The sequence below is a fragment of the Synchiropus splendidus genome, chromosome 3 (genome assembly GCF_027744825.2).
Source record: "Synchiropus splendidus isolate RoL2022-P1 chromosome 3, RoL_Sspl_1.0, whole genome shotgun sequence".
NCBI lineage: Eukaryota > Metazoa > Chordata > Actinopteri > Syngnathiformes > Callionymidae > Synchiropus > Synchiropus splendidus.
The window spans coordinates 15,658,996-15,680,448 of NC_071336.1; the positions used below are offsets into that span (position 1 = coordinate 15,658,996).

Genomic DNA, 21,453 nt, shown 5'->3' on the forward strand with positions numbered 1-21,453 from the left:
AGGACAACGTGACGTGAGGATGGTTTTGGTTTTGGATCACTGGTGTGAAACCCTGGCTCTCTTCATCACCTTCAGGTTGTCGAATGAGCACAAACATTGACATGTTTTCATACGTTCAGGCATTTGAGGGAAGAGAGTCGTGAATATAAAGAGGGAGAATCAGAGTGACAGTCAGAAGACTTCTGATCAGAGAAGATAGTCAAGCGTCCACCTGTCTGTCTCCCACCTGACTCTGAAGGTGAGTTCAATGTCTCTGTTCTCAAGTCAGCTTCAACTCATGAACTCAGGAACATTGATGTCTTCTTTTAGAAAATGAGGATCTCAACTGTCTTTCTGGTTGTTGCTCTTTTGGTCGTCGCCTGTGAAGTGAAGGCTTTAAATGATATTGATCACCTTAATGATATCGGCAGTGCAGGTAAGTGACTGACACACAACAGTGCGCACACACATGGATCTCACACGTCGAAATGTTCCATACTTGACTCGTGATTTGAAGTCAAATGTTCCTCGATAAATCACTGTTTCCAGGTTATTATTATGCAGCAAAAGGAAATCTAGCCGCAGACCCACTGTCTAATGGACTCTGTTTAGACAAATCTCTCATTTCTGATGACTGAATCTCAACAAATAAGGTAACACAGCCCCATCAAGAACAAAACAAGAACAGACGGAAAGTGTGGTATAAAAGTCCAGAGGCTCAGTGGAAATGAACTGCTGTCTTTTTATCCTCAGACTCCAGTCAGGACCCGAGCTTCACTGACTCTTCATCTGCAGCTGCTGTGCTCTACACCAAGATGGATTGGTCTTCCCTCATCATAACCAGCTGTGCTTCTCCTTCACCTTCTCAATAAATCAGCATGAATGAAACACTTCCTCTCACTGTGTTCCTGAACTTGATACTGAGCCTTTGAAGTCATATCATAAACTACTACTCCAAGTTAGAGATGTTTGTATTGGCTGTGGTGAAAATGGTGAATGAACCATTCGCCTTTGACAGCTGACACACAGCTTTCAAAGCTCAAAATATAATACAATCCTCAAATGATGTCTTAACACTTGAAGTGCACAGCAGTCGGCGTTTACCAGGGTTTGAAGACAAACTAATGTGCAGCTTTCTTGGTTGTGTGGGGGCTGCCTGTTGCTGTCTCTTAAAACTGCACTGTTTCTAGGCCCGTGATGTGAGTTTCTAAATGAACTTGACAGGAATTGCGTGAGGAATAGGAGGTGTGGCATGAGTGAGCCAACGTGTTGTAGTGAAAATAGGAAAATACGGTGTCATCCGTGGTCTCAACCAAATAACCATGAAGAACTGGTATCGGCTTCCCCTCATTGATCCCTCATTCCAACTCCTGAACCAAATTACTATTTTCACAAAGCTTGACCTTAGAAACGCGTACAACTTAGTCTGAATCCGGTACGGAGACAAGTGGAAGACTGCTTTCAAGACGCCCCTGGGACATTTCGACTATCGGGCCATGCTTTTTGGTCTCACTAACTAACATTGTTTCCGTGTATTTGGATGACATTCTGATATTTTCAAGAGGGGAAGAGGAACATCAAGTACGTTTAGTGCTTCAGAGGCAGCTGGAGAAGAAACTCTTCTGCAAGGCGGACACAATGCGAGTTCCATGTCAAGCAGGTCAGTTTTTTGGGCTTCATCCAAGGAGTGGGTCGTCTACTCCCAGATCCAGTCAAGATGGAAGCAGTGCTTCACTGAATCGATGACTCATCAGCGACTACCGCAACACGGAATCTGATGCTCTCTCACAGCTTCACAAACATTCTTCTACAGGTGAGCACCCAAGCTACCCTCTCACATACTGCGGAGCACAAGACGTGACTGGCTGACCGGAGCAGGGTTCCAGCGCCCCTATACCAGCCACAAGGTGTGGCTGTCCACGCGGGACCTGCAGATCCCTAATGAGTCCCGCAAGTTAATGCCCAGATTCATCGGTCCTTCAAGTTGGAGAAGTACATCAATGACTCGGCTGTCAGACTTAAGCTCAATGACTCTGTGCGCATGCATCCCACCTTCCACGTTTCTTTCCTTAAGCCTGTCTGCACGTCTCCCCTCAGCCCAGCCTCTGAGGCTTCTCCTCCCCTCATCACCGACAACCATCCTGCTTGCATGGTCCATAAAATCATGAACAGCAGATGTCATGTCCCAGGGGATCCAATACCTAGTGGACTGTGAGGGACATGGCCCAGAGGAACGTTCCTGGATCCCCTGTTCACTCATTCTCGATCCCACGTCTCTCTTCCCCTGAACGTATGAAAACATGTCAATGTTTGTGCTCATTCTACAACCTGAAGGTGATGAAGAGAGCCAGGGTTTCACACCAGTGTGATCCAAAACCAAAACCATCCTCACGTCACATCGTCCTGTTTTCAGAGTGGAAACCATTCAAGCAAACGTCTGCCTCAGGTTTCATTCTTTATCTTCGCTTTCTGCTGACACTATGTTCTTGGTGTCCACTCATTCATGAGAGGTGACTTTAGCTGACTTCAAGAGGTGAAAACTATCTATCCACAATGTGTTGCTATTTGTGACTTGCTTAAAAGTGTCATGATAAGAACCCTGCAAATTCAGGTGCAACATGACTCTGAAATCTCATCAGTTGTATGATTGAAACTTTTTACTTCCACAAGAAATTGGTAAAGAAGCTTCGAAGCTCTCCATCTGTTCCAGAATCAAGGATGCTGATCCCCAATGGCCCTTTTCCACCGTTCCATGGGGTTGGACCTCACTCATACTCTTATCCATTATGCTTTACTGGTACACTGCTACTGATTTTAGTACCTACTAGGGATGGGCGATAACTCATCACACACGATATACCGCCAAACACAATCTCCACCATGACAATTCTGCATCTGATGATAAATTCGATAAACACGAGGCTCACTCGCTGCATTGGACTTGTGCACGAGAGCATGACGAGACCGCGACGGCGCACTGTGCTCTCGGCGAAACACTGCAGTATAAATAGTTGGATATTGGACGGACATCGCGTACCCATTAGGGTTCACTGATCGCGCACACACTCTCACAGGAAGCGCTAATGCTACAACCCAGCATCACGTCTAAAGCCGTCAAAGTATTAGTGAAATCTTCAGTAATGAAAAACAACCATTTTTGGTGAGAGAATTGTGAAAAGGCTTTTCATCCCACATGACAAAAGACTGAAGTTTGCATTATGATTTCAAGAATACAATATGACTAATTGATTATTTCATCACAGTATTTGTAATATGTCTTCAATAGCATCAAGGAAATGTGTCCAGACTGGTCCATAGTGAAAGTCAACTGTTAAAAAGACATAGGACACAGCAGGCTCAATTTAACCCCTAAATAAAGCTGGCAGAGCAGTCTGTCAGACATGAGCAGGTTCTACGTGACATATTGAATTTCTCATCTCTACACTTAGTTAACTATTATATTTAAACATAAACAAATAATGATGTTGGAGACTGTAGTGAAGACGAAATAGTCTTCACCTCTTTAAGTCAACTGAAGTAGTAGCAGAAGGTGAAGATAAAGAATGAAACCTGAGGCAGACGTGTGCTTGAATGGTTTCCACTCTGAAAACAGTAAGATGTGATCTGAGGATGGTTTTGGTTTTGGATCACTGGTGTGAAAACCTGGCTCTCTTCATCACCTTCAGGTTGTAGAATGAGCACAAACATTGACATGTTTTCATACGTTCAGGCATTTGAGGGAAGAGAGTCGTGAATATAAAGAGGGAGAATCAGAGTGACAGTCAGAAGACTTCTGATCAGAGAAGATAGTCAAGCGTCCACCTGTCTGTCTCCCACCTGACTCTGAAGGTGAGTTCAATGTCTCTGTTCTCAAGTCAGCTTCAACTCATGAACTCAGGAACATTGATGTCTTCTTTTAGAAAATGAGGATCTCAACTGTCTTTCTGGTTGTTGCTCTTTTGGTCTTCGCCTGTGAAGCGAAGGCTTTAAATGATATTGATCACCTTAATGATATCGGCAGTGCAGGTAAGTGACTGACACACAACAGTGCGCACACACATGGATCTCACACGTCGAAATGTTCCATACTTGACTCGTGATTTGACGTCAAATGTTCATCTCAAAATCACTGTTTCCAGGTTATTATTATGCAGCAAAAGGAAATCTAGCCGCAGACCCACTGTCTAATGGACTCTGTTTAGACAAATCTCTCATTTCTGATGACTGAATCTCAACAAATAAGGTAACACAACCCCATCAAGAACAAAACAAGAACAGAAGGAAAGTGTGGTATAAAAGTCCAGAGGCTCAGTGGAAATGAACTGCTGTCTTTTTATCCTCAGACTCCAGTCAGGACCTGATCTTCACTGACTCTTCATCTGCAGCTGCTGTGCTCTACACCAAGATGGATTGGTCTTCCCTCATCATAACCAGCTGTGCTTCTTTTTCACCTTCTCAATAAATCAGCATGAATCAAACGCTTCTTCTCACTCTGTTCCTGTGTGATTGGCCGTGGTGAAAAAGCTTTCTGGTGAATGTTTCCTCTAACCTTGGGTCAATGCCTGTTCCCAACATTGACAATCATGTTACATTTAGAACAGATAAAAAAGTGTGATTAATTTGTGATTAAACATATTAATCGGCAGACAGCTCTACTGATGACTTCTTTTCACTTGATTTGATGACAACATTGTTGGATCTCACCCACTTTTGATGAATTGGATTGGATTGAACTCAGAAGCACATTTTTTGTTTAAGTAAAAGTAGTCTCACTGTTGCACCCGACTTCTCATTTAAATGTTGAATTTAATTGGGTTTTAATTGTTGTTGTTTTTTTTTTTTTAATTTTGAAATAAAGATTCAAACTGAGTGTTTAAATTGAAAATTGGAAACTAGAGGTAGAAATACGGTTCTGTTCAGTGAGGATATGGAGGGAGTCTGAAGTCGTCCATGCGTGGACTGAACTGGACCGCCTCCCTGGACTCTGTGTTTGGTCTGGTGCTTGATCAGGTTTAATTGTGTTGGTCCGCTGTTTCAAAGACCCTCTTGTCCACACTGGTCATTTCTTGGTTGTCATTCATTGCCAGGACGGTTCCGGTGTCCAGTTCTGAGTTCAGACATGCAGTGGTATGTCATGTGTCAGGACTAGGCACAGTCAAACCAAGGTGAGATCCATGTAGTATGGAGAGTGAGCTGCTGTGGCTCCCATTTCATAACATGTCATAGGTCTGTGACCAGAATTGGTTTTAGAGACTTCAAATGAGCACAAAGAAGAGTGAAGGAGATCTTTGGAATAAACGTCTTGAGGCACAGTGGAAATGAACTTTTGTGTTTCTGTCCACCAGCCTGGATCTGATCTGCACCTCTGCAGCTGCTGTGATCAACAGTACATCTGAACAGTTTCCGCAAACATGACCATTTGTTCTTCACCTAAATCTTCTCAATAAATCAGCGTGAATCAAACACTTCATCTCACTGTCTGTTCCTGAACTTTGCATTAAATGTACACAGCTGTCAATGGAACCCCTTCGCAAGTGTGAGGTTTTTGAATTGGCTGCAGTGAAAAAGCTTTCTGATAGTTGGGATACTGCTGATGAGGGCTGGGTGTGGTCCTGGAGTTACTGAAGAAGTGAGGGGTTATATTGTTGACAAGCACACAGTGTGTTTGTTCACCTTGAAAAGTAAGGAGACTTATTTTCTCTGACAAACAAATTCAATATTCATTCTGAACCAGGGCACCAAATTCAATATTTTCTAAGCAGTGTTCATGTCTACCACATCCATGACCTACAGCATGGTGTTTTCCATCGGCTCTAGTGCTACTCTGTCCGCATAGGGCCATAATAATGTCAACTTTCATTATGTGTTGTCCGCTTGTTTCAATGTTTCCACTTCATTTTAATATGTTTGATCTTACTTTTAAAAAATGATCAAAAAAGAATAAAGATAACGTTTGTTCCCTGTTCTCTAGACTTCAAATATGGCAGCTCTACCTGCACACTCTTGTCAGTTGTGGTGATACAGCGATGACACGTCACTCCTTTGCACAAACAGATAGAAATGATGACACAGCATGCATCATCCTGTGCTGAAGATAGATAGATAGATAGATAGATAGATAGATAGATAGATAGATAGATAGATAGATAGATAGAGAGATAGAGAGATAGAGAGATAGATAGATACTTTATTGATCTCCGAAGAGAAATTCCCAAAAACAAAAACAAAAAAAAGATAACGCCAAAGGCTTAGTATGAAGTTCAGGAACACAGTGGGCAGAAACGTTTTGATTCATGCTGATTTATTGAGAAGGTGAAGGTGAAGAAGGGCAGGTTGATATCAGGATGTAGCTCACAGCATCTGCCGAAGTGATGATCAGATCCTGTTTGGAGGGCAGAGGACAAAAAACAACTGTTCATTCACACTATCAGGTTCAGCTCCCAAAACTGAGAGAGCTTCTGAAATACAAGTTAAAACAGCTTCATTTTTTTTTTCAATCCTGTCAAAACAAAGACCTGGATAACTGAGTTGTGGTCATCTTTCTTCTGTTGTATTTTGTCCAGAATTAGATTTTAATAGAGGCATATAATTGGAGATAGTACATTCTTACATGGAATCACTTGATGAGATTCAGTCATGTTTCCAAAGAGCTCTGTCTGCCCAGAGTCCACCAGCCAGTTTGTCTGCAGCTAGATTTCCTTTTGCTGCAAGATAATCTGGAAACGGTGATTTTTCGATGAACATTTGACTTCAAATCACGAGTCAAGTATGGAACATTTCGACGTGTGAGATCCATGTGTGTGCGCACTGTTGTGTGTCAGTCACTTACCTGCACCGCCGATATCATAAAGGTGATCAATATCATTTAAAGCCTTCGCTTCACAGGCGAAGACCAAAAGAGCAACAACCAGAAAGACAGTTGAGATCCTCATTTTCTAAAAGAAGACATCAATGTTCCTGAGTTCATGAGTTGAAGCTGACTTGAGAGCAGAGACATTGAACTCACCTTCAGAGTCAGGTGGGAGACAGACAGGTGGACGCTTGACTATCTTCTCTGATCAGAAGTCTTCTGACTGTCACTCTGATTCTCCCTCTTTATATTCACGTCTCTCTTCCCTCAAATGCCTGAACGTATGAAAACATGTCAATGTTTGTGCTCATTCTACAACCTGAAGGTGATGAAGAGAGCCAGGTTAAAATCAAATTTCCTGCTATTCTAATAGCAGCTTCATCACATCTTCCTGTTTTCAGTGGAAACCATTCAAGCAAACATCTGCCTCAGGTTTCATTCTTTATCTTCGCCTTCTGCTGACACTATGTTCTTGGTGTCCACTCAGTCCTGAGAGGTGACTTTAGCTGATGAAGAGGTGAAAACTATCTATCCACAATGAGTTACTATTTGTGACTTGTTAAAAAATGTCGTGATAAGAACCCTGGAAATTCTGGTATAACATGACTCAGACCAACTTTCAGGGAAGTTTTAACTAATTTTATTTTCTTCTTTTACTCCCGTCACAGGTTGCTGAAATCTCGTCAGTTGTACGATACAAACTTTTTATTATTAAAAGAAATTTGTAAAGATGCTTCTAAACTCTCCATCTGGTCCAGAATCTGTGCCCTGGTTTCTATCTGCCTGGAAACATCTCAGTAAATACAGTGACAAAAAAAACAAAAAAAGAGTTCCAGATCCCCAGGACGTTGAGCCCTAATGGCCCTTTTCCAACGTTCCATGGGGTTGGACCTCACTCATACTGCTATCCATGAGGCTTTACTGGAGCTGAGGCAAGTACACTGCTACTGATTTTAATAGCTACTTCTGACAGGTTCTTCAGGGCAGACGGATGCAGTCTGTGACATCATTACATGCGCATGTTGCATTGGGCCAAAGACACACGGCCAGAGACAAATTGAAAGCTCTTCTTGATAAGAGATGAAATAGTTTTCACCTCTTTAAGTCAACTAAAGTAGCTGCACAAGGCAAAGTATATGAATGAAACCTTCTAATCTACTGCAACGTTTCACAAGAAACAAGAAACAATCACTGATGGTTCCACACAGTTATTTCTGAGAACCAGTATCTCATTAGTAAAAACTTCCCTGAAAGTTTTTCTGAGTCACGTTACACCTGAATGTCCAGGGTTCTCATCATGACACTTTTGCACAAATGGTAGGAGATAGTAGATCGTTTTCACCTCTTCAAGTCAACTAAAGTCATCTCTCATGACTGAGTGGACACCAAGAACATAGTGTCAGCAGAAGGTGAAGATAAAGAATGAAACCTGAGGCAGATGTTTGCTTGAATGGTTTCCACTGAAAACAGGAAGATGTGATGAAGCTGCTATTAGAATAGCAGGAAATTTGATTTTAACCTGGCTCTCTTCATCACCTTCAGGTTGTAGAATGAGCACAAACATTGACATGTTTTCATACGTTCAGGCATTTGAGGGAAGAGAGTCGTGAATATAAAGAGGGAGAATCAGAGTGACAGTCAGAAGACTTCTGATCAGAGAAGATAGTCAAGCGTCTACCTGTCTGTCTCCCACCTGACTCTGAAGGTGAGTTCAATGTCTCTGCTCTCAAGTCAGCTTCAACTCATGAACTCAGGAACATTGATGTCTTCTTTTAGAAAATGAGGATCTCAACTGTCTTTCTGGTTGTTGCTCTTTTGGTCTTCGCCTGTGAAGCGAAGGCTTTAAATGATATTGATCACCTTAATGACGACGGTGCAGGTAAGTGACTGACACACAACAGTGCGCACACACATGGATCTCACACGTCGAAATGTTCCATACTTGACTCGTGATTTGAAGTCAAATGTTCATCTCAAAATCACCGTTTCCAGATTATCTTGCAGCAAATGGAAATCTAGCTGCAGACAAACTGGCTGTTGGACTCTGGGCAGACAAAGCTCTTTGGAAACATGACTGAATCTCAACAAATCAGGTAACACAACCCCATCAAGAACAAAACAAGAACAGAAGGAAAGTGTGGTATAAAAGTCCAGAGGCTCAGTGGAAATGAACTGCTGTCTTTTTATCCTCAGACTCCAGTCAGGACCTGATCTTCACTGACTCTTCATCTGCAGCTGCTGTGCTCTACACCAAGATGGATTGGTCTTCCCTCATCATAACCAGCTGTGCTTCTTCTTCACCTTCTCAATAAATCAGCATGAATCAAACGCTTCCTCTCACTCTGTTCCTGTGTGATTGGCCGTGGTGAAAAAGCTTTCTGGTGAATAGTTCCTCTAACCTTGGGTCAATGCCTGTTCCCAACCAGCTGTCAAAGATCAAAATACAATACAATCCTTAGATTATGTCTTAAAAGTTGCTACTGGCTGAGATCAAGTTGTGGTTCTGCTTTCTTCAATGATCCTGGTTTGCCAAGGTTTGAAACTAATGTGCTTCTTTCTTGGTTGTGTGGGGGCGGCCTATTGCTGTCACTTAAAACTGCACTGTTTCTAGGCCCGTGATGTGAGTTTCTAAATTGACTTGGCAGGAATGGCATGATGAATAGAAGGTGTGGCATGAGTAAGCCAACGTGTCATTTGCGTGATTCTCATTGCGTGAGGGTTGGCTATCACATGGACCTTGTGTGTGGTCTGACTTCAATTCCACGCTTGAGACCAAAATAAACATGTTTCAAGTGATTCAAGCCATCAACAGCATAACGTAATGGCATGTTGTTACATGAGGCCGCTCTTGACTTAGGAACGTCATCATCACAAAAGTGCAATGAACCATTTCTGTGTCACTCTGAGATCTCGAGCTACATCCTCGAATGGCATTTGACATATCAGCTACAACAGTCGACGAAAATGAAAACACAAACATCATTGCACTGAAGAGAGAGAGGTTTCAGAGAGGTTTTGACAGACCGCCACCAACAGTAGAGGCAGACATCCAAGATGCTGTACGTGATCTTGACACCAACACTGGTCCCCCATGGAGGGAAGAAATTGTATGTGCCACTGGATCACGAAAAAGTTGAAAAGCACCCGGACCTGACAACTTACATGCTGAACAGTTCAAAGCTGATCCACAGCAGAGCTCCTCCAGCCTCTTTACCCTGAAATGTGGGAAGGGAAAGAGCTGCCTGATGACTGGACAGAAGGTGTCATAGTGAAGATTCTCAAGAAAGGTGCACTTGTGGAATCACCCTTCTCTCTGTACCAAGCAAAACCTTGTGAAGATTATCATCCAGAGGACCAGGATAGCATGGACACCATCATTATGAGGAGGTGATGGAGGTGGAGGGGGCGAAGGGAGGAAGCGAGGACTACCCATGAACACCTGGCAGTAGACAGTGGAGAGGGAGCAGAAGACCCTAGGTCTCACTCGGTGTACTGTGCAAAGCCCAGAAGAGACAGGAGTGCAGCTCTTTCGTTTCTGCTCGGAGAGAATCACCTGAGCAGGTGCTGTTTATTCAAACTTTTCAGTCTAAAATCTCTTGTAGATAGAAGTGTGTGGAGTGATTGCCCAAGGTGACACTGGGGCGTCTTGAGCCCATTTGGTGCAGTTTTGTTACTTCCCAGATCTGGAGTCTTTGGCTCTTCCTCCACGTTTGAAATGACCAACAATCACAAACCAATGAATTTTCCGAAGGGGTCGTGATAATGACGGTGGCAGGTAATAACACAGAAGGTTTGCATCAGGATCAAATTTTCACAGACAAACTTCACGAACGGTGCAGGGAGCTGGCGACAGTGTAGTAAACACACATCTATTAGCGCACCATGCGTTGCATTTCTGAAAGATAAATAAATACGTACAGAAAAAGCAGGATCATTGTGACCATTTTACACAATTCCTTATTTCCTTGTTGTGAAAATAGAGATGAAGCGAACGTGTGCGTTGTCTCAGCTTTGAATGATGCCAGTCACAGTATTTAAAGGGGCGCAGACAGTTTGTTGCTGCATTCAATTCCTAACCAATCATTGTGTCATTCTCAGTTGCGATGGCCCTGAGAATAACCAAGTCTTCTTACTTTTCTAGATCCACAAAGAGGCTGTTGAACTTGTCATCATCTCAGCAACAACCTAACCCCTCGCTTTTTTTTCTGCTGCAGCCAATTCAAACATCTTGCACAAGAGAAGTGGTTCCTTTGATAGTTGCAAAGGTTTAATGTTAAGTTCAGGAACAGACTGTGAGAGGAAGTGTTTGATTCATGCAGCTTTATTGAGAAGGTGAAGGGAGGAACAACTGGTTATGTTTGCAGAAGACCAATCCAACATGATGGAGATCACAGGAGCTGCAGAGGTGAAGATCAGATCCTGAGATCCTGAGGTCTGAGGATGAAACACTGAGTTAATTTTCACTGGGCCTCAGGACATTTGATCCAAAGGTCCATCATTGTGCTATGATTATTTGGAGTTTTTATGAAACAAAGTAGAAACACTTTTAATCATGAGGTTTGCTACTGAGATCCAGGCCTCTCAGTACAAAGACCTGGATGATGGTGAACTTACACCATTTACAAAACTCTTCAGGAAAGCTGTGGTCATGTGTTGTATTTGGGTCTGAGATGATCGTACAGTACATTTCTGAGGTTGAGGTTGAGGTTGATAAATGCAATATATCACAGGAGACAGAAAACATTCTTACATGGAATCACCTAGAACATAAGGTGAAGATAACTTCATGAGTTACGAGAAATGAGCACAAAGAGGAGTGAAGGAGATCTTTGGAATAAACGTCTTGAGGCACAGTGGAAATGAACTTTTGTGTTTCTGTCCACCAGCCTGGATCTGATCTGCACCTCTGCAGCTGCTGTGATCAACAGTACATCTGGATAGTTTCCGCAAACATGACCATTTGTTCTTCACCTAAATCTTCTCAATAAATCAGCGTGAATAAAACACTTCATCTCACTGTCTGTTCCTGAACTTTGCATTAAATGTACACAGCTGTCAATGGAACCCCTTCGCAAGTGTGAGGTTTTTGAATTGGCTGCAGTGAAAAAGCTTTCTGATAGTTGGGATACTGCTGATGAGGGCTGGTTGTGGTCCTGGAGTTACTGAAGAAGTGAGGGGTTATATTGTTGACAAGCACAGCAGTGTGTTTGTTCACCTTGAAAAGTAAGGAGACTTATTTTCTCTGACAAACAAATTCAATATTCATTCTGAACCAGGCCACCAAATTCAATATTTTCTAAGCAGTGTTCATTTCTACCACATCCATGACCTACAGCATGGTGTTTTCCATCGGCTCTAGTGCTACTCTGTCCGCATAGGGCCATAATAATGTCAACTTTCATTATGTGTTGTCCGCTTGTTTCAATGTTTCCACTTCATTTTAATATGTTTGATCTTACTAAACAAGAAACAATCACTTATGGTTCCACACAGTTATTTCTGAGAACCAGTATCTCATTAGTAAAAACTTCCCTGAAGGTTTTTCTGAGTCACGTTACACCTGAATGTCCAGGGTTCTCATCATGACACTTTTGCACAAATGGTAGGAGATAGTAGATAGATAGTTTTCACCTCTTCAAGTCAACTAAAGTCATCTCTCATGACTGAGTGGACACCAAGAACATAGTGTCAGCAGACGGCGAAGATAAAGAATGAAACCTGAGGCAGATGTGTGCTTGAATAGTTTCCACTGAAAACAGGAAGATGTGATGAAGCTGTTATTAGAATAGCAGGAAATTTGATTTTAACCTGGCTCTCTTCATCACCTTCAGGTTGTAGAATGAGCACAAACATTGACATGTTTTCATACGTTCAGGCATCTGAGGGAAGAGAGACGTGAATATAAAGAGGGAGAATCAGAGTGACAGTCAGAAGACTTCTGATCAGAGAAGATAGTCAAGCGTCCACCTGTCTGTCTCCCACCTGACTCTGAAGGTGAGTTCAATGTCTCTGTTCTCAAGTCAGCTTCAACTCATGAACTCAGGAACATTGATGTCTTCTTTTAGAAAATGAGGATCTCAACTGTCTTTCTGGTTGTTGCTCTTTTGGTCATCGCCTGTGAAGCGAAGGCTTTAAATGATATTGACCACCTTAATGATATCGGCGGTGCAGGTAAGTGACTGACACACAACAGTGCGCACACACATGGATCTCACACGTCGAAATGTTCCATACTTGACTTGTGATTTGAAGTCAAATGTTCATCTCAAAATCACCGTTTCCAGATTATCTTGCAGCAAAAGGAAATCTAGCTGCAAACAAACTGGCTGGTGGACTCTGGGCAGACAGAGCTCTTTGGAAACATGACTGAATCTCATCAAGTGATTCCATGTAAGAATGTACTATCTCCAATTATATGCCTCTATTAAAATCTAATTCTGGACAAAATACAACAGAAGAAAGATGACCACAACTCAGTTATCCAGGTCTTTGTTTTGACAGGATTGAAAAAAAATGAAGCTGTTTTAACTTGTATTTCAGAAGCTCTCTCAGTTTTGGGAGCTGAACCTGATAGTGTGAATGAACAGTTGTTTTTTTGTCCTCTGCCCTCCAAACAGGATCTGATCATCACTTCGGCAGATGCTGTGAGCTACATCCTGATATCAACCTGCCCTTCTTCACCTTCACCTTCTCAATAAATCAGCATGAATCAAAACGTTTCTGCCCACTGTGTTCCTGAACTTCATACTAAGCCTTTGGCGTTATCTTTATTTTGTTTTTGTTTTTGGGAATTTCTCTTCGGAGATCAATAAAGTATCTATCTATCTATCTGTCTATCTATCTCTCTATCTATCTATCCATCTATCTATCTATCTATCTATCTATCTATCTATCTATCTATCTATCTATCTATCTATCTATCTATCTATCTATCTATCTATCTCTCTAGCTATCTATCTATCTATCTATCTATCTATCTATCTATCTATCTATCTTCAGCACAGGATGATGCATGCTGTGACATCATTTCTATCTGTTTGTGCAAAGGAGTGACGTGTCATCGCTGTATCACCACAACTGACAAGAGTGTGCAGGTAGAGCTGCCATATTTGAAGTCTAGAGAACAGGGAACAAACGTTATCTTTATTCTTTTTTTTATCATTTTTTAAAAGTAAGATCAAACATATTAAAATGAAGTGGAAACATTGAAACAAGCGGACAACACATAATGAAAGTTGACATTATTATGGCCCTATGCGGACAGAGTAGCACTAGAGCCGATGGAAAACACCATGCTGTAGGTCATGGATGTGGTAGAAATGAACACTGCTTAGAAAATATTGAATTTGGTGCCCTGGTTCAGAATGCATATTGAATTTGTTTGTCAGAGAAAATAAGTCTCCTTACTTTTCAAGGTGAACAAACACACTGCTGTGCTTGTCAACAATATAACCCCTCACTTCTTCAGTAACTCCAGGACCACAACCAGCCCTCATCAGCAGTATCCCAACTATCAGAAAGCTTTTTCACTGCAGCCAATTCAAAAACCTCACACTTGCGAAGGGGTTCCATTGACAGCTGTGTACATTTAATGCAAAGTTCAGGAACAGACAGTGAGATGAAGGGTTTGATTCACGCTGATTTGTTGAGAAGATTTAGGTGAAGAACAAATGGTCATGTTTGCGGAAACTATCCAGATGTACTGTTGATCACAGCAGCTGCAGAGGTGCAGATGAGATCCAGGCTGGTGGACAGAAACACAAAAGTTCATTTCCATTGTCCCTCAAGACTTTTATTCCGAATGATGTGTTATTGTTCCCACTTTCTTCCTCAACACATAATGCTGATCAACTGCTCCTAGCTGATCGACAATGGCTGTTCTGTGTATACTTAACAGAACGACTGATTTAAATCTCATTTTAATGTTGGTCTGCTGTGAATTGTTGTGCCAGGAGGAACCTCATCACAAGTGAGGTGTGGTGTGTCCTCTCACTCAACCTTCAGCTTCAACTTTTGCTCCCAAGCTTGCTCTGTCATCGGGGTGTATTTTCATTGTGTAAAATATATGGGTGCAGCTCTGAGTCACTTGGACTTGTCGGTTTATATCCTTATCGTATGTGAGCTTACTGTGAAACTTGACATGTCCGAGCATAAACTGTTTCCTCAGCATTTCTCTAAAATGGTAAGAACATTTTTTTCTGGGTCCTATCTTGGGAAACTCAGCGCCTGGCGTTTGCGAGGATGTTACTCAATGTCTTGTGTAAAATCATGATCGCGTTACAGCAAGGATTTGTAGCTTCAATACAATCGAGCAGTGCTGACTCAGCACGCCGCAGCAGTTCCATTGCAAGATGAGCCGCATCTGTGAAATGATGACAGATCCGTTTGACATGCTGGAATTTTATTTCATTGGTTGCAGTTTTCTGAGATATCAGCCACAACAGGTTGAAGGCCACCCTGGACAAGTCCATGGGGTGTGGCAAGCGAGGACCCAGTAAGTCATCTTTTTTTTTATTTCCTGTCCCAGTACTTTCCAAAAGAGGTCGCTCTTTACCATGTTCTTGCTTACACACTTGTTATTGGCAAGCCGAAACAAAGTCATGAACACGACAGACGGAACAAGTTTTTTGGTCTGACTTAAAAAAAAAAAAATCTTTTCATAGCTGCATGCACAAAAATGTACAAATGTATTATCAAACATCACTGCTGACTTTTTGAATTCATCAGTATAATGAATACATTGAAGTTTAAAGAGAACGATCCCCTGAGGTGCTACTCCTTAATCTTGTTTTTGTCTTTAACTTTACCATTGCAGGTTTAAATAATAAATGGCGTGAATTGTGTTTGTTGAATGTGTTTGAGATTGGTTTGTCAATGTGTTGTCATTCGTTTCTTTCTTTTTCATTTTTTTTTCCATATTTCTCTAAATGAAGTAAGTGGATGCTTCATAATGTGCACCATGTTTAATGGCAAAACTTACTTTTGAGAGAGCACAAATTCAACAGAAGAGGATGGTCACATCGGCCGCAGCACAAACATGGCGTCCTCTGTCTGTCCAGACAGCAGTATAATGGCCAACGTCTTTTATAAAGAGTACATACAGATGGGTTACTTCTAAACGTCAAATAATATTTTCTGTCGCATGAGTCGTCATATATGTGTTCTGTATTTTTTTTAAATCGTGACTATGACTACTGTCTGTGTCTGCTGTAAAATAGCCCTTATCAATGGAAAACAGACGCGTAACAGTGATCCTACGTTTAGATGTAGTCAGCTAAATCTGACTGCACATGTCCGTTTGCAGAAGGCATTATGTTCACACCAACCTGCAACTAAAACGTGTGTTGCCATGACATTAGAAAACTGTAGAGGCCAGTGTAGCAAGAAGCCGAAGGCCACATTATTCAATTCATGTATGACATTCATGTATGGAGGACCCCAAATGACATAATTATGAATAAAAGTAGAAATGCATCACTAGAACTGAATGTGTAAATAACTTAATAAATGTGAAAGTAATGTTAAAGTGTCAAACTAAAGAAATTATATCTAATTTCATTTTTGTCGATTAATGGTGCCCGACACAGCGAGAACGTTGTTGCATTCAAAGAGTCTGATTTCCCAGGAAAATGTGACTCTACACGCCAATCTGTGATCAGCGTGAGTCACATCAGACGACTTCTACATGTTTTTTTATGTCGTTAACTTTGCTCATATGAACACTTGTTTTAAGATGTCAATCAAGAGGCGTTTATTTACAGTGCAAATATTGATATGACTAACTATCTGTAAATTTGAACTGAAAGACCCCGACTCATAACTGGACCTGATATTAAAGTCAAATAGCAGAAATGTTATTGGTGCTCTTGCGTTTCAATGAAAGGCTGACTGGTGTTTGAGACATGCGGCAGGGTCACATTCTCTGAATGATCTGTCAGATGTCATCACATGAAACATCTGACTGTGGCTATGAACACATCTGTGACAAGCTTGAGATGGTCGTTTTTGCAATGACAAAAGCAAAATGTACATGCTGTAGAATATCACACGGTTACACTGCACATAGAGGACTCATCTATCGTCCGTGCCTAAAACCGCCACTGGTCATCGGTTAACATACTTATACTTATAATTAACATTCATAACATCCTCTATAAAGTATCAGGATGTCTTATGAATGTACTAATAATCCATGATAGATGAGCCCTTTAAGTAAATTGTTACATAAATAAAAGCAGTGTGAGCTTTAGTTGCTCATATTCCTTTGGTCATGTCTAAAAACAATTCAGGACAGTTAAAACAAAGTCTATAATCTTAGATTCCACATGTTATTATATTCATTGAGTATTTTGGCTGGAAATTATTAAGGTCACATCTCGCATTCGTTTGGATGTCTTACATCCGTTTACAAATAATGTGATGTTACCTTCACTCCCACGCAGATGAGCACCAGCACGACAAAACTGGAATAATATGTGAGAATTTCAATCTCAGGCCTCTGGGGAGGAAAAAAAGAAAATAAAATAAAAGTACCTATTTTTATTGCACTTAGATGCATGTTCAAACACTTCGACACCCTTGTTTTGGCTCATTAACAAGTCAGTTGAATGGAATTGTGTCGTTCCACTCAAACAGCCTGCAGGTGTGATTAGTTAGCCCATGAACAATGACAGTTCGATCTCAAACACCCCTGGGCTTGTAGTTTTATGTTAATCTGTCACATATGATGTTGAATGTGAAATTTGTTTCTGCTTTCAGGTAGTGGTGCTTGGAGACTTAAAACACCTGAAAGGGACAACATGTTTCTGTTGACATTTCCTAACATTCAATGACTCATCGCTGTGACAATGGCAAATTGCCGGTCTGCCTTTTAGCAACATATGTCGATGAAATTTGTTCTCTCCCAGTTTCCTGGCTTCTTTCTAGTAACATTGCAATCTTGTTTTGTGCTATATGAAAAACATTTGATGGTGCAGCTGTGGAGGGGAGATTGATAGAATGTGAACACTAATGGCTTTAGCAAAAAGAAAAAAACACACAACAACACAACACCGCACAAACTCAGTGAACAAGATGCTAGTAAGGAAGTGAGCCAACCTTCAACATAATTGTCGTCTGAGCTTCACATTGTATATTTGTTTATACCTACCTAATGATAAACATTGACTCTGCACACAATGAAAAGCAGTGGCAGCTGGTGAAGTGATTTCTAGCTGTGCCAGTTTCACATTCTAACATCTTAATATGTACAATTTAACTCTGTTAAGGGCAGCAATGCTTTGTTTTACGGTTCTCATCAAAGACGTGTCAAAAATATATACTGGCAATATTTTTGGTAGAAGAACTCAAAATATAAATAAAAATATATCAAAATATGACCAAACCTCACCGCTCCCAAAGTGCCTGGACTTAGATAGGAAAGTCCTGCTCTCTGATCTGAACACTAAGTCCGGCATTGTCAATATGTATATACTGTATTTAATACTGTATGTAGTGGTCTTCCATCCATCCAGGAGGCCTACCATTGTTTTTCAATCATAATGAAATAGAGTGGTTTAACGTTTTATGGAGTCACGTCACCATCCCACTCTAGACAGCATCTGCCACCGCCGTGGATGATGCCTGTCTGCATGCCCTTGAACTTCAATTTGTGTGGTGAAACTTGTCGCTTTGTCTTGCTATTATGGCAGCATTCTACAAGTTACTTCAGTTTCCTATTAACCATCTTTAAAAGGACAACTCATTGCAGCGCTGACCAATAATTCAGTGAGTGTGGAGTTAATGGATCAGGCAAGCTGTTGACAGGAAGATCACCAGAGATGGTAGTAACTGCTGGTGTGGAGATGCTCGAGGATCTGAGGAATGAAAAGGTGCTCCAGGGCAGCGAGAAGAGCTATGATGTGAGGTGTTGGAGTGAGTCATTGAGGGGTGCACACGATATTAATGAGTGAGCCATGCAAAACAGGGTTTGAAAGAGAACCCATCTATGTTGGGGTAGAACACTGTCATAGCAAATGAGCATTAGTTTGAATTTAACATGAGTGATATGCAATATTATGAATGAATCACATAATTACATGTTAATTACACATTTCTTGGATTTACATAATAATATGAACGTGCAATATTGCAAAATTATTCTGAACTTGTCCAGAGTGTCCCTAAAATTTGAAGTCAAACTGCATCGTTGGATCGTGGTCAGTATGCAGCATGTATTTTTCAAGTTCTCCCTTCACACTGCAACGGTTAATTCCAGAATGAACGTTCTCAAGCTCCAGGAGCAGAATCTCCTCTCTTACCTGGACTCATCATAATACCATTTAGAGACTTGGATGAAGATTAGAAAAAGAAGAGGCCACCAAACTCAGAGCTGTCTATGTGGTGAGAACACTGGGGGAATCTTTCTGGATTCATTGTCATTGGCAACAGGTACAACTCATCTATTAATGTGCACAGTTGTGCCAGTCTTATAGAGAGTGAACAGCGGTATTAACACTCCCTGTTCCTCATGAGAATCATCATCATCTGCACACAAGCAATTGAGTGAGAGACTAAAACCTTGAATGTATATATATATATATATATATATATATATATATATATATATATATATATATATAGTTCTTGAATCCTGCTTATCGTTTTCTCACATCAGATCTCACACATTTCGCCTTATGTTTACTCATGACTCAGAATCTAAATATTTTTGACTGATAATGGATCAGCTACAGGGTGTATACACAGCAGAACAAACACTCTTTATAAAGACACCTACTTATATAGTTGCATGTGCTCCATCTGAAAATATTCAGACGTTGAACCTGTCATAGGAGCATCTGGAAATTCTACGGTGAGCACATCTAGTTTTTGTGCCATTGACATTTGACAACAATTATATCTGAATTTCTGTTTTTTTTTCCTTCTAGAAAATGAGAATTCCGTTTTGGTTTCTGTTCTTTGCCTTGCTGGCTGCGATGAGTGCATTCCAGGTGAACGCTGCAAGAGGTCAGTTGCTCAAGTTTCGGCCGTTTCAGTTACATTCACATTCAGCTATTTTAAAACATGACAATGTTTGTGCGACATTTCCTGTCATCAGCTGATACGTTACTTACTTTTGTGTGAATTCTTCAGATTAGATGTGTGAAAACATACCATACTGTTTTAACTATACTTACACAATACGGTTTTCACAAAAGAGCCACGTACACGTGTTAGACTGAGAGATATAGCTGGAAATAATTCTTCTTATTGCGTTTTAACATAATTTCCTATTTTTCATTTTGCTTTTTAGGTGGGAAAAGTAGTGACTCCAACTCCGAAGAAGAGCAAACTATTTTTGCGAAACAACACAGGAGACAGAGGAGGGCTGTCAAGGCCGATTACTGAAGCTTGTATGATATCACCTCTTCTTTTTTCCCTATGCATCATGTCTTTGGGCAGTTAACTTAAGTCTTTGTTCAGTATAATAGTCAGTTGGATGTAGATTATAAGCAATATCAGAGTAAACTTAATAACAATATTTGAAGATGACGTGTTTTGTTTTTTGTTTTTTCCACTGTAGCTCGGCCATCAGACCTGATCTTCAGTGCCACATCAGCTGGGATGTTGCCTCTGAATTAAAAAGAGGCCAACTTTAATGGCTCAATAAAATGTGGTGATAAGACACTTTCTCTCGTCTGATTTGTGATGACTATCAAAAACTGATCAAAAACTCCAGCAGAGCGTCCAAACCATCACGCAGTTGTGCTTTTACTATTTTTAAATATTTTTGCAATGTTCAATATGGGGTCAGTCACAATCTAACGCAACAATGCTTCAGCTTCTCCTAGCCACGGCTCAGGGCCGGTACTATTCCGCCCTTGAAAATAAGGCACGTCAGTTGTCGGTTGTTTATTTTCAAATTACATTAAATGGATCTGTGACCGCCCGATACACATTTAGTGAATGATCCTGTTCATCATCTTATTAATGTGCCAGATTTAATACTATATTTCACTGTGTTGAATGCCTATTTGGACACAGATGCCTTCATATTGGTATTTGTGTAGCCGGTAACTACATGAAAACAACCTCCAAGGAGAGCATGTTTCATGAAAGGGCCCATAAAAGAGGATTTCTACATTAAATCAGAATGTTCTTTCTCGATTTCTTAACTGGGATAATTATAGCTTTTCTGTTTGCATAAAAGTCGTTTAACCGGTTGGACGGCTCTTGCGCAATGATAAAAATACACACTGTGCCTATTTTAGGGCGTCCGGAGCCTGACAGACTTCTTTGAATATGACCCCTTAGCTCAGTTATGAGAAGACAAAGGCAGGTAATTGGCTAAACAAATGTTAAGTACTTTGTGTGACGTGCGATTAAACAATGGGTGGAGGCTGGCTGCGCAATCTGATCAAGTTGTTGGAAGTCGTAAAGAGTCGCACCTGGAACACAAAAGAAAAGGCTCTTGGTTTGATCGGAAAACAAAAATCATGCAGCAATAACCGGTCAACAGATGTGTGTATGATTTCATGTGGCACTCGCTGCAACTCTCTTGGTATTTAATTGATACACTTTTCATAATAATTGTTTTATTATCCAACTTCTTGACTTCTGACTTAGTTTGCCTCAAGTAGTACCAT

The 21,453-nt window shown here is 41.0% G+C and overlaps 5 long non-coding RNA genes across 5 annotated transcripts; 4 read left to right on the top strand and 1 right to left on the bottom strand.

Annotated features, from left to right (window-relative positions):
• Nucleotides 1-184: 184 nt before the first annotated feature.
• LOC128756546 (uncharacterized) lies at nt 185-863 on the top strand. The gene is made up of 4 exons (XR_008414249.1): nt 185-238; nt 310-415; nt 529-632; nt 733-863. It is a non-coding gene; the product is annotated as an uncharacterized LOC128756546 (long non-coding RNA).
• Nucleotides 864-3,774: 2,911 nt separating this feature from the next.
• On the top strand, nt 3,775-4,462 carry LOC128756521 (uncharacterized). The gene is made up of 4 exons (XR_008414245.1): nt 3,775-3,828; nt 3,900-4,005; nt 4,119-4,222; nt 4,323-4,462. It is a non-coding gene; the product is annotated as an uncharacterized LOC128756521 (long non-coding RNA).
• A 1,831-nt stretch (nt 4,463-6,293) lies between these two features.
• Nucleotides 6,294-7,034, bottom strand: LOC128756547 (uncharacterized). Its single transcript, XR_008414250.1, has 4 exons — nt 6,986-7,034; nt 6,809-6,914; nt 6,590-6,695; nt 6,294-6,361 (listed from the first exon to the last, which is right to left on the bottom strand). It is a non-coding gene; the product is annotated as an uncharacterized LOC128756547 (long non-coding RNA).
• Nucleotides 7,035-8,483: 1,449 nt separating this feature from the next.
• Nucleotides 8,484-9,154, top strand: LOC128756545 (uncharacterized). The gene is made up of 4 exons (XR_008414248.1): nt 8,484-8,534; nt 8,606-8,708; nt 8,822-8,922; nt 9,023-9,154. It is a non-coding gene; the product is annotated as an uncharacterized LOC128756545 (long non-coding RNA).
• Nucleotides 9,155-19,626: 10,472 nt separating this feature from the next.
• Nucleotides 19,627-20,494, top strand: LOC128756571 (uncharacterized). Its single transcript, XR_008414266.1, has 4 exons — nt 19,627-19,679; nt 19,756-19,834; nt 20,121-20,220; nt 20,391-20,494. It is a non-coding gene; the product is annotated as an uncharacterized LOC128756571 (long non-coding RNA).
• Nucleotides 20,495-21,453: the final 959 nt, after the last annotated feature.